Source organism: Macrotis lagotis, chromosome 2 (genome assembly GCF_037893015.1).
Source record: "Macrotis lagotis isolate mMagLag1 chromosome 2, bilby.v1.9.chrom.fasta, whole genome shotgun sequence".
Taxonomy (NCBI): domain Eukaryota; kingdom Metazoa; phylum Chordata; class Mammalia; order Peramelemorphia; family Peramelidae; genus Macrotis; species Macrotis lagotis.
Window position 1 is genome coordinate 167,662,132 of NC_133659.1, and position 16,158 is coordinate 167,678,289.

The 16,158-nt window shown below is 37.5% G+C and overlaps 1 pseudogene; it reads left to right on the top strand.

Annotated features, from left to right (window-relative positions):
* Positions 1–1,940: 1,940 nt before the first annotated feature.
* Positions 1,941–7,215, top strand: LOC141512022 (HLA class II histocompatibility antigen, DRB1 beta chain-like; annotated as a pseudogene).
* The last annotated feature ends 8,943 nt before the right edge of the window (positions 7,216–16,158 follow it).

A 16,158-nucleotide genomic window follows, 5' to 3' on the forward strand; every position in this document is an offset into this window, starting at 1 on the left:
GTCTGTGTTCAGACTCCCGAGCTCTGTCTTTGGGATGGATAGCATTCTTTATCATAAGTCCATCAGAGAAATTGTTTCTATATTTTTTCTGACAGTTGCTATTGCTCACTGTATTTCCCTCCATCCTATTCCCCCCACCCACATTTATTCTACTCTTTCTCCTTTCACCCTGCCCCTTCTCAAAAATGTATTGTATCTGACTGCCCTCTCCCACAATCTTCCCTCTCTCCTATCACCCATACCTCCCTGCCCCATCCCCTTTTTCCCATCCCTTTCCTGTCCTATTTTCCTCAGGGTAAGATAGATTTCTATACCCAATTGAATGTGTATATTATTTCCTCTGAGTCACTTCTACCCCATTGCAAAAGCTTTTTCTTGATTCTTTTATGTGAAATAACAGCCCATTCTATTTCTCATTTCCCTTTCTCCCAGTACATTCCTTTCTTGCCCATTAACTCTATCTTTTTATTATACTTCAAATTCAACTCCCTCCTGTGCCTTGTCTATGTAGACTCCTTTTAACTGCCCTAATAAACGAGAAGGTTCATATAAATTATAGGTATCATCTTCTCATGCAGGAATACAAGTAATTCAACATCATTAAGACTCTCATGTTTTGCTCTTCCAGTCCATCCTTTCTATGCTTCACCTGAGTCCTGTGCTTGAAGATCAAACCTTCTGTTCAGCTCTAATCATTTCATCAGCTAAGTCTGAAAGTCCTCTTTTTCATTGAATATCTGTCTTTTCCTTGAAAGAGTATTTTCAGTTTTGCTGGCTAGTTGATTCTCAACTGTAATCCAAGCTCTTTTACCTTCCAGAATATCATATTACAAACCCTGTGAGCCCTTAATGTAGACATTGCTAAATCCTGTGTTAGCCTATCTGTAGCTCCATGATATTTGAATTGCTTCATTTTGGCTTCATATAATATTTTCTCCTTGTCTTGGGAGTCCCAAAATTTGGCTATACCCTTTGCTTCTAGGATCTCAGGACAGTTTTCCTGTATTATTTCTTGATTATCTCTTCTAGATATGTTTTCCAGATCAGTCATTTTTCCATTGAGATAAATATCTCATTTTCTTCTGGTTTTTTATCATTCTTTTGGTTTTGTTTTATTGTTTCTTGATTTCTCATAAAATTATCAGCATCCCTTAGCTCCATTCTACATTTTAAGGAATTATTTTCTTCAGAGAGTCTTTTCCATCTGGCCAAGTATGCTTTTTAAGGCATTTTCTCCTCATTGGTCTTTTGAACTGCTTTTTCTATTTGACCTAAACTAGTTTTTAAGATGTTATTTTCTTCAGTATTTTTTGTAATCCCTTCATCAAACTGCTGAATTGATTTTCATGATTTTCCCCATTGTTCTCATTTCTTTTTCCGATTTTTCTTCTACCTCACTTACTTGATTTTGAAAATCTTTTTTTTTTTGAGCTCTTACATAGCCTGAGATATATTCATATTTTCCTTGGAGGCTTTGACTATAGAAGTTTTGACTTTGTTATCGGCTGAGTGTGTATTTTGAGTCTCCATAGAAAAAAAGTAATTGTCTATGGTCAGATTTTTTTTCTGTTGTTTTGCTAATTTCCCCCAGTTTATGATTTGATTTTAACTCTTTGTTAAGGTGGAGGCTCTGCTTCCAGGATGGAGAATTCACAAACTTTTGAGGATTTTTGCAGTTGTTTTCAGGGACACTCCCAGGGACCTCAGTCCTTCCAAGGTCTTATGAGAGGCTCTGGCTGCTCTTCCAGTCTGTACTTTGGTCTGTGGATGACCACAAGCACTCATGAGGAGAGTCACTGCTCCCCTATGGCAGTAAAGTTCCTTTTCTGAGACTGGGACCCCAGAATGCAATCTGGATCTGAGTATGGGCAAAGCAACAGAGTCTTGCCTCAAGGATAGCAAAGAGAATTCTACAATCTCTCCCAACCTCCTTACTGTCCATGGCTGAGCATCCTGAAAGCAGCTGCTGGGGTATCTCCCTGTCAAGTGGCTCCCCAAGCCTACTTCTGGTACCCTGTGGCCAGGTCTGCTCTGAGGCCTGTGCTCAACTGGGCTCTTTGCTAACTCTGGTGAGGCAGAGTTTTCCCACTGAACTTCCAAGTTGTCCTTTGCAATCCCTGGACTGAGAGATTTGGAAACCTGTCAGGGACTCAGGCACCTCCAGGAGCCCAGGCATTCTGTAATCTGTTCCTGGATGACTGGAGCAGGTTCGCTCAGAAGCAGTGAGGACACTAGAGCCCTTTCTAATCCTAGTGTAACAGACCCTTCTTGTGGATTTTCCAAGTTGTCTTGGACTGAAAAATTCAGTCTTTCTGTGAGTTTCACCACTCTAGACTTTGACTAGAGTCATTATTTAAAGGTATTTGGAGGAAAGCTCTTAGGAGTTCCTGTCTTCACTCCACCATCTTGGCTCCACCCCTCCATATAACATTCTGAGATCCTAATGTCTAATCTTCAGATCTTTTATAAAAAAAAAAATTTTCAGCAGTCTGTGAAACCGCCCAGTGTTAGTTATGTGAAAAAAGTAAATAAGCACTAACCCAATCTATGATGTTCCAACATTGATACATACTCTTACCCATTCCTTCATTTTCTAGTTACACAACACACAGGTCACATGAATGTAATCTGATGGACTCCAGGTTAGACACACTTACTCTAGAGCAAATCTGGCATCCAATATCTGTTTTAACACTTCCAGCAATAGGGGGCCCATTATCTGGACTAGAGGAACTTTAGAGTTGATGATATTCCCATTTTAGTTGAAGAACCTGAGGCAAACAGTGATTTAGTGACTTGACTTGAGTCATACAGCTACTAAATGTCTGAGGCTGAATTTGAACTCAGATCTTCCTAACTCTATGCATTTTACAACCTAGCTGCCTTTCAAATACTTGAACCACGGGGCAGCTATGTGGATCAGTGGATAAAACATCAGCCTTGGAGTCAGAAGGACCTATGTTCAAATATGACCTCAAACACTTGATACCTACTAACTGTGTGAACTTGGGCAAATCACTTAAACCCATTGCCCCACAAAAACAAAAACAAAATATAATTGGCAAATACTTGAATCACTCTGGCCATATTTTAGTTTGCTAATTCCTTACGTCATGATCCTCAGAAATGAATACAATACTGTCAACTGTGTCCTGTGGGGACAGAATACAACTCAATCAGTTTCTCCTTTGTATGAAATGTTTTAATTCTAAAAACAGTCTGAGTTTTTGTTTATTTGCTTTTGTTGTGTTTTGCAACCATGTATATCAATCATTCAATCTACAAAGCGTTAATTAAATACCTAATAATTCCAGGCACTACCACACTATTTGACTCAAACTGTTGTTCTTGTTCCTCCGTTGTTTTCTTTTCTTTTTTTTTTTTTTTTTTAGATTTTTGCAAGGCAGATGGGGTTAAGTGGCTTGCCCAAGGCCACACAGCTAGGTAATTATTAAGTGTCTGAGGTGGGATTTGAACCCAGGCACTCCTGACTCCAGGGCCAGTGCCTTATCCACTGCACCACCTAGCTGCTCCCCTCCTTTGTTTTCAAAGAGGATCAATGACATCACAGCATGATGTCTTGAATAGTCAGTGAATTGGATGTAAGTTGAAATTACAGGTCACTAAAAATAAGAAATCTTTTTCAGGAGGACTCTTCATTGAGATTATTCTCCATGTTTTGTTTTTGTTTTTGCAAAACAATTGGAATTAAATGATTTGATCAGGGTTATACAGCTATTAAGTGTCAAGGGTCTAAGGTCAAATTTGAACTGAGGTCTTTCTAACTCCAGGACCTGTGCTCTACTCACTGTATCACCTAGATGTTTTATTTGTGACATTGATTTTGTGTGCAAGATTTTACATGTACCCTTCAATTTTATCTTGCTATCTATTTCCAATCAGACAGCAGAATAACTACAACCCCCTCAACTTTGGGTAATCTTCATATATGGCAAGTTTGCCTTCAGTGTCTTCATATAAGTTACTGATACATATATTAAGGAAAGCACATAGAATGAAGTTTTGGTATTTTACTATCTGCTTCCTCCCAAGTAAAGTGAAAGATCCCTGAGGGCAAGAACTATCTCATTTCTTTCTTTGTATTCTGACACATAAGAGGAGATTAATAATGTTTTCTTAAGTCAGTTGTATATGAGTATTGTTCCATCAATTAATTAATTCTCTCTGATGAATGGTGAATGTAACTGTACTGTCATCCTGCCCACATGACCATCTTACTCACAAAGATATTTGTAAGATATTTTAATCAAATCAAAACAAGCTCAGAGGAATTATTATGTAAATGTGAGTTATTTTAAGTCATGAGATGATGATTGATGATTGATTAATTAACATCACTGGTGCTCAGTAGATACTGAAAACCTTTGAACAATGCAATGTGGGTGGCTAAGAGGAGCTGTTTGTTGACTGGTTGAAGATGGACATGGACATGGTCATGGACACGAACAAGAACCAGGAGAGGAGAGATGGCCTGTGACCCAATTTGGATCCAGTCATCTCAATCTGAATTCTTGATAAACCCCTTAATATTCCAACCACGGGGCAGCTAGGTGGATCAGTGGATAAAACATCAGCCCTGGAGTCAGAAGGACCTATGTTCAAATATGACCTCAAACACTTGATACCTACTAGCTGTGTGAACTTGGGCAAGTCACTTAAACCCATTGCCCCACAAAAACAAAAACAAAATATAATTGGCAAATACTTGAATCACTCTGGCCATATTTTAGTTTGCTAATTCCTTACGTCATGATCCTCAGAAATGAATACAATACTGTATTCCTGCAGCCAAATGTGTCTTAGGAATGGTAAAATGGACAGATGTTTCATTTCCTTCTGGCCTCTGAACCATTATCATAGGTATGCATAAGTTTTACTGTGTCATATCATATTATGAGAAGTGTGCTTCACCCACCACCAATTTACTTATCCATCACCTCTCATGTTTCCTCTCATATATTAACTATCTGTTCTCTTAGCTTATCTATTCTTTTATACATCATTTGTTTACCATTTCCCTCTGAGAGTATCTCTGATTTATCCTATCTATATCTTGCTGATACATAGTTGTTTGTATATTATCTTCCTCACAGGACTGTGAGCAGGGACTTACTTGAGGGACAGCTTTTACCTTCCTTTTACTTCCAAGTACTTAGCACAGAACTGGCTAATAGTGATCAGTTAAGTGGCATAATGAATGGAGTGCTAGGATGTAGTCAGGAAGACTCATTTCACTGAGTTCAAATCTGGCTTCAGACAGTTACTAGCTGTGTGATCCTTGTTTGCCTCAATTTCTTTATCTGAAAAATAAACTGGAGAAAGAAATGACAAACTACAGTAATCCCAAATGGGTCATGAAAAGTTGGACATGACAGAAATGACTGAACAACAAAAGATAAATGTATTTTGACTTGACTTAAGATCAACATGTCAATTTATCCCATTGGATATCCCACTGGAAAAATGATAAGGTGTGGATTTTCCTCCTCTTAGTATTTAGAAAATAGATTTTCAAATTCTACTGCAAGAATAGAAAAGTGAATCATAGACAGAGTCATATCTTAGTGGTCAGAAGAAGCAAAAAAATAAAAATATCTCCTTCCCAGTCTAATGGGAAAAAAAAGGGAACACCCTCACATCCTGCCAAGTAAGCCCACCAACCTATTAAACTGCATTATTTGCTGAGTTGATTGTGGTGGAGTACCAGTCTTTTAGACAAAAATAGAGGTAAGAGTCACTGCACCCAGGAGACCTGGGGTTAAATACTATCCCTTGGGCTAATTAATAGGGCAACCTCCTGAAGTCAGGAAAACTCATTTTCCTGAGTTCTGTCTTCAGAAACTTACTAGCTGTGTGACCCTGGGCACATCATTTAACTCAGTGTGCCTCAATTTCTTATCTATTAAATGAGCTGGCCAAGGAAATGACAAACCACACTCCAGTATTGTGTCAAGAAAACGACTATACAAAATACTTATTAGCAGCATGACTTTCGGCAAGTCACTTCACTGCTATGAACTTTGGTTTATAGCCTCTTCTACAAACTGAAGATGATGGGGGCAGCTAGGTGGTGCAGTGGATAGAGCACTGGCCCTGGAGTCAGAGTACCTGAGTTCAAATCTGGCCTCAGACACTTAATATATTATTACCTAGCTGTGTGGCCTTGGGCAAGCCACTTAACCCCATTGACTTACAAAAACCTAAAAAAAAAAAAAAAAGTAAAATTCAATTTTGGGGCAGCTAGGTGGCGTAGTGGATAAAGCATCGGCCTTGGAGTTAGGAGTACCTGGGTTCAAATCCGACCTCAGACACTTAATATATTATTACCTAGCTGTGTGGAAGCCACTTAACCCCGTTTGCCTTGCAAAAACCTAAAAAACAAAACAAAACAAACTGAAGATGATGGTTGAGACAAAAAATATAGAGCCCTTAAAGATAATTTAATCTGGTCCCACCCCTAAGTGGCCCCTAGAGCACTATATGGAGTATCGTACATCCAAGAGTACATCCGAACAGACACCTTGGGTGGTTTGTGGACAGATACATCTATAATCGGGTGCACTCTGACAGCAACATGGAGAAGTTTGTGGCTGGGGCAGCCCAATGCAGAGTTTTGGAAAAGCCAGAAGATGAACTACAGTGCTGCAGATGCAACTTTGGGATATTTGAGCCATTCTCAGAGAGCAGGAGTGTTGAACCCAAGGTGATAGTGAATCCATCCTAGCTGGCCTCACCAGAACACCACAACTTTCTTGTCTGCTCTGTCACTGGTTTCTTTTCTGGGGACACTGAGGTCAAATAGTTCCTGAATGGGCAGTACAGGACAGCTAGGGTTGTGTCTACAGGCCTGCTCAGCAATGGAGACTGGACATACCAGAGCCTGGTGATGCTGGAAATGACTCTGAAGCTTGAAGATGTCTACACCTGCCACATGGAACATTCCAGCCTTCAGAGACCTGTCATCTTGGAATGGAGTGAGATAGCACTCCCTCATCCTCCAGTTATAACATTTCTCAGGATGTGGAGCTAGCTCTGAGATCCCTCAAAGCACAGTGTGAATCTGCCCAGAGTAAGATGCTGAGCAGAGTCGGGGACCTGTTACTGGGACTGATCTTCTTCGGGGCTGGCCTCAGTGTCCACCAAAGGAGTCAGAAGGGAATTCAGGGTTCACAACCAACAGGACTTCTGAGCTGATCCCAGAAATTGTGGCCTCCCCAGTTTCCCTCCCACATTTGAATCTCTAAGGAGTTTAGCCCTGTTGACCCTTCCCTGAAATGGCTCTTAACCCGTTCTTTTGACTCTATTCGGATTCTGGCACCTCCCCAACAGAACTTCAAAGACATCTCCACCTTCCTTAGTTCTTGCACTCAGGTTTTATACACTTTTGTCCTTTGAATCTTCATTCCAATAATTAGAAGACTGAGAATCAGCATGTACTTGGTGACATGGAGACTGAGGGAAACAGAGGGAGGAAACCAGCATTTTAGATCTGTAGAATCTGTCAAAATGTGAAATGCCTCCACAGGTGAAGATTGTGATCCATCCACACCTTTTCATCCTGGATGCTTCTTGTCCATGTTCTTCCATAAATTCTGCAGAGGTTGATAAACCAGTTTTCTACTGGCCTTCCTCTACATTTCTTAATATTAAATTGCTCCCAATGACTCCCATAGGCTGCCTATCCAGGAATCTCAGCTGTCCCTGTGTGATGGGCCCACCTCATCGTGACTGACCATTTCTCTGATGATTTTTCTTCTATCACTTCTGCTCAGGTCATCTTTGATCATAATGCTGTAGCCTGTATGTCCTGTCATGTGTGTCTCTCTGCTGAACTTTTAAAAAAACTTTTATATTTATAATATACCCTATCCCCATTGCCCTTCCCTCCTAACAAATTTTTACTCAAAAGTTCCATTCAAACCCTCACATTAATCATATATAGCCAACAGTATATGCAACAATATATACCCAATAATCTCCCTACTTCTTCCTTAATTCAAATATGGCCTCAGGAAGATGAATTTTCTTGATTTCAGTTTTGACATTCTATCTACTGTGCCACCTATTTGGTCAGCAGGATTATCAGCACCCTATTCAGGGAAATATTACCCTCAGTACAACAGTATTTAAGATAGTGAGACCACTTTGCTGACTCATGCTAAGATTTTCATCCACCAAAACCCAGAGATGTTTTTTGGGGCTAATGTTCTCCTATCCTGTACTTAAGAAGTCAATTCTTGTACTACAAGGATAAAATTTAACTAAGGGCTCAAGAATATGTATATACACATACATTCCTTCCACTTAAATTTATCTTTATTGAGATTCATCTTATTGTTATTATTATTAGATTCCTCATAATTCTCTAATCTAGTTGTTCTTAACTTTTTTTTGTTATCATGAATGCCTTTGGAAAAATGATGAAGCCTAATAACCCATTTCTCAGTATGTTCTTAAAAACATACCATAAAATACATAGCACTATAAAAGAAACCACTTATATTGAAAAAGTTATTTAAAAAATTTTTTTAGTTCATGATCCTCAAATTAAGAAACTCCCCTTCTACAATTCCCAATGTCTTTTGTGAAACCAGTTATTCATGTGTCAGCCATCCCTCCCAGTTTGATATCATTGGCGAATTTGGTAAACATGCTGTCTATGAACTGCTTGCTAATGAAAATATCAAATAGCATAGGGAAAAACAAAGGTCTCTGAGGCACTCCACTGGGCATCTCCTGTCATGTCAATATTGAACTACTTAACAGATGCTCTTTGAGTCCAGTCAGCCAGCATTCCAAAATCCATCTGATTGCATTATGTTCTAATCCACATATCTCTCTACCTTTTCCCCATAGTATGAGATATTTAATCCTGATCCACTAGTTTTGTACCCTTGTCAAAGAAAGAAGTTAATCTGGGATAATCTGCTCTTTTTTAAAATACTTTTTTTGTTTACATTGTTAAATAGTTCCCAATTACACATAAAAAAATTTTAACATTCATTTATTTTAAAATTTCAAGTTCCAAATTCTCTCCTTCCCTCCCACTCTTTTCCTCTCCTTGAAAAGGGAAACAAGTTTATATTGATTATACATGTAAAATTAGTAAAACGTATTTCCATATTAACTGTTACAAAAGTCAAAAAAGTAAAATAAGAATTAATGAAGTAAAAAATATACTTTAATATAAATGCAGAATTCATCAGTTCTCACTCTAGAGTTAGATAGCCTTTTTTTTATCAAGGGTCCTTTGGAATTGTCTTAGATCATCTTGATTAGAGTAGCTATCTTTCATGGTTGAGCATACTTACAATATTATTACTACTACTTTATAAAATGTTCTCCTGGTCCTACTCACTTTATTTGCATCAGTTTATCTAAATCTTCCTAGATTTTTCTGAAACTATCCTGCTCATCATTTCTTTTAACATCCATTGTGTTCCGTCATAATTATATATCACTATTTGTTCGGTCATTCCCCAAATTGATGGGCATGGGATTACCTGTTCTTAACAAAATAATGCTAATTGCTATTTCCCTTTCTAGAAGTTAATCAACCATCTCTTTAATGCTCCATTTTCTTCAGGAACTTTCTCAGGAATTGAAGTCAAGTTAGCTGGCTTATAGTTTGCAGATTTTATTCTCTTCCCTCCCCACTCACCTCCACTCATTTTTTTTTTGTTAGGAAAATACCAAATTTGCCCTTCTGTAACCTTGTGATATTTCTCCTATTTCCCATAATCTTTCAAATATTATTCAGAGTGATTGATCAATCACCTGCTATTTCTTCATCTAAGCTAAATTACTTGAACTTACCAAGGGTAGCTCGATACTCCATTACTTCCCCTTACTTATCTTGAACAATAATTTAAAATTGGTTAGTGAATTTCCTGTGAGTCCACAGACAAATTCCATTTTTCTTCCTCATTGGAATTGTTTTGTTTTAGTAAGTGACCTGAAGCTAGGATTTGAATTCAGCTCTGGGACTCCAAGTACAGAACTCTTTCCACTGCCCCTACTTCACAGGATCTGTAAAATAAAATGAAGTAAATTTTGTCAAGTAATTAGCAAGCCATAAAATGCATAAAATTATAAATGGTGACTTGTTATTATTGTAATCTAATTTGAATAGAGTTCAGTGTGTATAGACAGAAAGAGATATGAGTAAAAAAGAAAAACCCTGGCACCCAAAGAATTCTACCATCCCCTTCATTTTATCTTTATCTAGCTATCTCATGATTTCTCTATTCAAAAATTACTGGTCTGCTTACTCTAGTCTGCTTGGGTAGATTCTAACTGCCCCCCTCCACACACACACACACACACACACACACACACACACACACACACACATACACACACACACCAAACAGAGTATTCATTAAGTCCAGTTAATACATATTTATTAAGCACTTATTTTGTGAAAGACACTGCTGCCATTTGCATGTTGGTCTTCCATGTATCCCCCAACACTGACTTCTTTCTATCAACTGCCTACTTTTGGGGTGTAAGTTGAAACTTCAGAATTATTTTAATTTCCATCTCTTATTATTAATGATTTCTTCTCCTGAAAATTTTTCATATCATTTGATATATATCCTTTTTCTTGGGATTGACTTGGGGGGGGGTGGAAAGGGTATTGGTAAATGTTTATAACCACCAGTTTCTATGCTGTTAATAAACCTGATGCTTATATTAGAGGTGAAAGCTACTGAGTTTATGTTCTTAGAAATCCAGAACAAGACTAGCACAAAGTCTGAAATGGCCCCACCATATATTCCTTTGGGTATATGTCTCATCTTCTTTACTGGACTGAGGACTTCTTGAGGGCATGGATGCCATTGTCATTCATTCATAGGACATGCCAATATTGGAGATAAAAGGAACTTGTGAGATGTAGTCTTCACTGTTAGTTTTACAGATGAAGAAAGTGAGACCAAGAGAAATTATATGCTTTTTTTGTCTTTTTTGAGGCAGTCAGGTTTAGGTAATTTGCCCAGGGTTACACAGTTAATATGAAGCTGCACTTGATCTCAGTTCCTTCTGATTCCAGGGTTCATGATCTATCCACTGCATCATCTATCTACACCATGATTTTCTCAAGGTTGCATAGTTGGCATCTACATTAGGATGGGATTTCTGATCTCTTGACATCCCAGGTCAAAGTTCTTTCCACTGTTTGCCAAAATTAGGTGTCTGTTGGATGAATCACTGAATTTCAATACATGTATCAAATCAGGTGCAAACTGAGTCCCCACCTGAAAATAGATTTCAGGGTGAAGGAATAAATAGGTGAGGGAAATAAAAAATAAGTTTTAGAAGAGAGGGAGGGACTTGAAATTGAGATGAGTGTTTCGTAAGTTGAGATAATGGTTCTTTATCCCTGTTTCTCCAGCTTATCCATCAGTTTCTAGTATTTACCACTTCATGTTCACTATGCATTGCCTCTCCCTAGCTCTCTCCACATATGAGACATTGATTCAAATCTGAAATGAAATTCCATCCTCCAGCTTGAAGTAGCAGGTTATAGCAGTTTGTAGATTTAGAGCTGGGCAGGGCCCATCATGATTGAAGAGTCAAACAAACCCAATTCACAGATAAGGAATTAAGACAAGTCAAGTGACTCAATCATGATCACACAGGTCATAAGTAGCAGAACCAGAATGAGAAGCTAGGTCATCAGTCTCCAAAACCAGCATTCTTCACACTGGACCGTGCTATCTTGAGTCATAGCTTTGAGAAAGTCATTCAGCCTCTCTGAGGCTCCTTTTCTTTCTCTGGAAATGAGAGGGTTTAACCAAATGATCTCAATTTCCTTTCCAAAAATCTATTCACATACCTAACTTTACCACATCTAGGCCTAAATCCAAAGGAGATCAAAGAAAGAGGAAAAGGTCCTCTATGTACAAAAATATTTATTGTAGCTTTTTTGTGGCCAAAAAAACACAACAACTCTGTAAACTAAATCTTCCATCATTTGAGGAGTAGTTGAACACATTGTGGTATATATCTGTGATGGAACACTTTTGTGTTGTAAAAAAGTGAAGAACAGATGATTTCAAAGAGAAATGGAAAGCTTTATGAGAACTGATACAGAATGAAGTGAGCAAATATATTTTAATATTATTTTATAATTTTAATATTATATATAATATATAATATAATTATAGATAATATATTATCAACAAGAACTTGGAAACACACAAACTGATGAAGAATGAAATGAACAGAAACAGAAAAATAATTTGCACAATAATAACATTGTAAAAGCAAACAACTTTCAAAACAGTAAGAATTTTGATCAATGCAATGACAACCCTTGATTCCACAGGACCAATTATGAAGTATTCTATCTACCTCCTGACAGAGAGATGATAGATTCAGAGTGCTGGATGAGATAATTTTTTGAATACAGTTAAGAGAATTTGTTTTGCTTGACTATGGTTATTCATTACAAGAAAATTAGTTTTCTTTCTTTTTTTCCTTATGGGGTGGGGAGTGGGAAGAAAAGGAAATAGATTCCTATTGTTTGAAAAAAATAAAATTTAATTTCAAAAATACTATGTTCCCAACTGCCCACCTATCCAGTGTCATTCATGGACTCTCCCCTTGGGAAAATTTTGAAATAGAACAGAAAAGGGATAATGATATCGCACACCATTTCTCAGTTCAGTGCCATTTCACTAAAGATCTCCTGTCTGAAATACTCTCCTCATCTCTGCCTTCTGACTTCCCTGCTTCCTTCATGATTCAGTTTAAATACCACCTTCTACAAGAGGCTTTCCTGATTTCCCAAGCTGCTAGTACTTGTATATTTATATTAACATTATATCATATTATATATGATATTATATGTGTGAATAATATGTACATAGTTATTTGCACATTTTTCTTCCCATTAGAAGTCCTTGAAAGCAGAGTTTTCTTTGTATTTTTTTGTATCTGTTTCTTTTCTTTGTCTTTCTATCATCAGAGAATTTAATAAAAGCTAATTGACTGCCTGTTACCTGGCCCTCAAGGTTCTTACTTATAATCTTTTAATGAGATTAAGATGAATAGAAGTAAATATAGTAGAAGAAAGGTTATGAAAAGTGTCATAACAAATGTACAAATAAAATATGTTATGGTTTAGAAAAGTGACTGGTCACATATGACTAGAAGAATTAGTCTTCCTGGAGGCTTTAATAGTTGAACTGAGTCTTAAAACTTTTTCCCCTTGAAGATATAGAAAAATGAATTTCAGATGGAATAGATAGCATGAACATAGGAAAAGATATGGGAAAACACAGAATATGTTTGGGGAATAGTGACTAGGACAATTTGATCAAAATAGAAAATACAGCAATAGAAAGAGTGCTGAAGCTGGGATCAGGAAGACATTCAAATATGGTCTCAGTCACTTAGTAGTATGTGACCCTGCCAAGTCATTGAACCTCTCTTTGCCTGAATCTACAGGAGAAGAAAATGCAAACCACTCTGGTATCTTTGCCTTCATGGTCAGAATTGGTGTGCTATGGTCCTTGGGGTCAAAAAGCCAAGGACCATTGCATGCCAGTACTGTCCTCTAGATCATGAAGAGTTGGACAAAACTGAACAACAACATAAAGTACATGGAAGGAGATAATGGGAAATAAAACTAGAAAATATATTCAGGCCATTTTATGGAGTGCTCTGAATGCCAGGGTGAAGAGTTTGGCAGGTAATAAGGAGTCAATGAAGTGATTGTACCATGAGTAGGGGAGTCACATGATCAGAACTAGGAACCAAAAGAATTCATGTGGCAGTCACTTTGGGATGGACCTCTGAGAGGAAAGGTGAAATGCAGAGGTTTATTGGGAAGCTCAGGAAGCTAAGTGTTAAGTGAAGTGATAGTAGTGGGCAAGGAAAGGAGATGAGAGATGCAAAAGACATTGCAGGGATAGAAAACTAAGGAAGAAGGCTCTCAGTCAAGTAGGAAAAAGTCAAGGGATCATGATGTCATAAAGATCAGAGGAAAATGACCAACTTCATAGAATGTTAAAGGGAAGTGAAAAAAGATGAAGACTGAATAAAGGTCATTCTTTGGATTAGGAAGTCACTGGTAATTTGGGGAAGAGTAGTTTTGGTCTACTAGCAGCTTCTGAAGCCAAATCACAGGGCCATGAAGGATGAATGTTTAGTAAGGAAGTAGAGGAAGTACATACAATGAAATGTTTAGGAAAGAAGTATATTGAGGGGCAGCAAGTGGCACAAGAGTTCAAATCCAGCCTCAGACATTTGACTTTTACTAGCTGAGTGACCTTGGGCAAGTCACTTAATCCTTACTGCCTCGAATCCTGGACCATCTCCCATCATCCTGATTCATATCTGGTCACTAGACCCATATGACTCTGAAGGAGAAAGTGAGACTTGTGACTCAGTACAGCATCCCCTCACTCAAATCCAATTCACATGCTTGACATGATATCACCTTCTGGATGTTATGTTCTTCAAAAATGAAGGACAAACATTAGATTGAGGGGAGGGCAGCAATGAATTATTTTTCCCCTTTAATCTGAGGAAACATGACCACAGTTTAGACAAAGAAAAGGTAATTGAAGAACTAAGGTCTTAGACGAGGAGGACAAGAATGGGGTCAAGGGCATAGGAAGAGAAGTTAGTCTTAGGGAAAAGAGGCAAAGGTCAAGTACAAAACTAAAAGGTGCTGTGGTATTTTAGAACATAAACTTTTGATGGGGTGGTGAAGTGAGACAGTATATTATAAATATATACATGTGTGTATATATATATGTACATATAATATATATATGGAAAAGGAAATATATATAATTGTGTGTATTTAAACAGAATAGCAAGTTATATATAGTGAAATTACAGTGTCAAATATAGTCATCATTTTTAATGCCCCATGTAATTGAAAAAATTTGTTTAATCCATAAATTTAAAAAATGAACATTTTTAAATGAGAAAAAATAAAACTCAGGTAGCCTGAAAAAAATCCAAAATAACACCTGCTTTGACTTTAACTTAAGAATCAAATGACATAATTTATTGTGAAAGCATTTTATAGACTGTAAAACAATAAAAAAAAATGTGTGGTTTCATAAAGGGGAAAAAAAAATCCAGCCTTAGACACTTACTCTTTGGGTGACCCTAAGCAAGTCATTTAACCCTGATTACCAAAAAAGGAGGAGAACAAAGAGGATGAGGAGAACATACACTAAAAGAAGAAAGAAAAGACAAAGAAAAGAAGAAGATGGAGGAGAAGGAAGAGGAGGAGGAGGAGGAGGAGGAGGAGGAGGAAAACATACACTGGAATGATACCAGTATTTTCCTTGAGTTTTGTTACTAATTAATTGAACCTTAGACAAGTCATTGTCCCTTTCTGAACAAGGATATTGTCACTTTAAAAAGAAGAGGGTTGGACTATGTCAGGGATTCTTAATCTGTGGTCCATGGACCACCACCGTCACCCCCCCAAAGGCTATGAACAGTTCTCAGAAGATTTGTCAATTTGTTATTTTAAAAATATTTTGATAACTGTATTTCAGTATAACTAGTCTTCTTTCTAATCCTTTATATTTTAACTTTATGCATTTAAAAAATTATTCTGAGAAATAGATCCTTAAACTTAAAAAAAAAGATTAAGCTGATCCCTTTGTCACTGTAATTTCTAGATACTAACATTCCATATTCTAAGGTCCCTTCCATCTGTAATATGTTATGTTCTGAGGTCCTTTAGTTAACCCTGTAGTTCTATTTCAATTTCGGGGAGGAAGATCTGACCTTTGAACATGGTTTCCTGTGACCATATTCTCAAAGGAAAAGCACCAGTCCATTCTGGGTACATCCTACCATAGGGAAATAGTCTCTCCCCAAGACATGTATCATCCATCACCAGGAACTGATTGAGCACAGAGAGTGGGGTTGTGGAATCTCTAGGTAACCAATCCTGGCCACAACATTGCCATGCCACAGATCACTGTATAGAGAGGATGCTTATAGCAAACATCAAACACCAAAAGATCTCCATTCATCTGAAAAGAAAAAAAATTGCTCCTAAAGTTGAAATCGAAATTTGAATTGAAAATATTGAAATCTCAGAATAACTCAGGATTAAAGAAACATAGACAGAATGGTTATCTTTAACTTTTTGTC